Source organism: Coturnix japonica, chromosome 3 (genome assembly GCF_001577835.2).
Source record: "Coturnix japonica isolate 7356 chromosome 3, Coturnix japonica 2.1, whole genome shotgun sequence".
NCBI lineage: Eukaryota > Metazoa > Chordata > Aves > Galliformes > Phasianidae > Coturnix > Coturnix japonica.
The window spans coordinates 95,208,176-95,210,239 of record NC_029518.1 but is presented as its reverse complement, the minus strand read 5'-3'; positions in this window follow the sequence as shown (position 1 = coordinate 95,210,239).

The following is a 2,064-nucleotide window of genomic DNA, read 5'->3' as shown; positions in this document are numbered from 1 at the left end:
GCTGAGCTGGTTGCTTGTAAGATCCAGGACTTCAGTGTGGCAGAAACATGGAGCAGAGCTACGGTACACTTGGTATTTCTAGCAGGGAGAAACTGCAGTTTGCAGCTGTCACTGCACTTAATACACTCACCCGGTGCTATGATATTAGTCAAAGTAGTTGTATTTAATCAAGATGATCCTGGTGCAAAAGAGAAAAGGCAAATTCAGGTGCAGCAAAGCAGAATCATATTGTTCTGGAAGGACTCCAGCACAAGTGCCAATAGATTGATTTTATTAGGCACCAAAAGCTCATTTCCTGACACTGCTGACACAGAACAGAAAGGATTTTGCCTTAAATAATTTAGAACTGGAGATTAAAGTAATGGATAGGTGAGAATTATTGGACAGAAATATTAGAATCACGGGTTATTCAACAACAGTCGCTGTTTTAGTAACTGGAGCCTCACCATTACCCCTTTATTGAGGAAAATGAATTTTGAGAAGGCCTCTATGGAAATCAATGAAGCAGAGCAGCAACTTGCTGTAGGCTTCCCTTATCAAAGCAAGAAGCAGCTTAAAAGCAAAACAAACCTTGCACAGAAATTGAAGTGAAGCAGCAGTGAGTGATAATATGGTCTCTTCTTGTGCTCCCTGAACTTCAGCTCTGACCTGAACTCTGTTAAACTTTCGTGTCCATCTAAGTTACAAAGTGACTTGCTTGGACTTCACTCTTCAAAAACAAGTTTCAAGTGCAGACAAACCCAGAAGCTAAAAGCCAACTCCATTCTGGCTGGAGATTGGAAAACAGACCCAACCCTCTGAATGCAAGAACTTCTTGACCTCCAGCAGCTGGATTTCAAGACACAGTTATTATTTGGAGCACCTGAGAGACCAATTCCTGCTTGCTTCTGTTGTCTGTGTAGGGAAAATACTGCAGAATGTGAGGCAAACAGAGGGTGGCAGCAGCACCTCAAACTCTCAGCACTGTATCTAAAACCCAGAGTCACAGGCACTAGCAATAGGGCAGTGTAGACTTATATCAATAGGTTTAAAACCAAAGTGATTTGTTTGGCTTGTGGATTAATGCCTGATTGTATTAATTACGTTACTAATCATGCATTGAATTCACTCTCGCAATGTTTTGCCTTTCTTTGAAGCTGTCTTTAGTTTACTCTTAGTGTGCCTGCATCTTTACAGATCTCTCTGAATCTGGAAAACATTCCTTTTCACAGCAACTCAAAAAACACTGTAAAAAATCAGAGAGGAATTACTTCAAAAGTCGGTTCTTAAATCATTCATCCTTGAAAAACACCTTAGAATTCTACAGGGTGTCACAAAATTCTGCTAAGAGGCACTTCAGGACTTCTTAAAAGTAATCTGCTCCCTGGATTCTAGTCTCACTCATTGCTGTACCCAAACATTGGAGCCCATTAAACCACTGTCCCCTTGCAGGTATTGGTATAGACCAGTGATCACCAACTATAATTCAGGTTATCCATTGCCTTCTTGCTTCCAGAGATGGACCTTGGATGGGCTGCATCTCCTGTGAGGGGCCTGGGAGCAGTGGGACGGTGCATTAATTGGACATCCACTGTGCCCTCACACCATTGGCTCTTTTACAATACAAACCTAATAGTATCTGTCTAGCACCTAAAATTGAAGGCGCTGGGCAAAAAGAAAATCAATTGATGTCAAACATAACTTAAGGATGGCAACTTGTTGGGATTGAACTGGCTTCTTGGCCATAATACACGAGAGCAGAGAAACAAAGGCGCTTGAAAAGAACTTGCAACTCTGGCTTCCAAAGTATTATTTACTAGTTAGAGATTAAGGATTACAAATAGCAAGGAATAACCTTGCTTAATGCTATTAATTAGTTATTGCCAGTACATAAAAGCTGAAATTTGTATGGACTAGATGGCCTTTGAAGGCCCCTTCCAACTCAGATTATTCTGTTATTCTATATTCCCACATCACACTAAAGACAGCAAAGATTCCTCGTTACTTTACCTGCCTTCATAAGATCTTGGTAGCATTTGCTTCTGTAAGTAGTTTTTGGCTCAGATATGACAAGGGCTTGCAGGA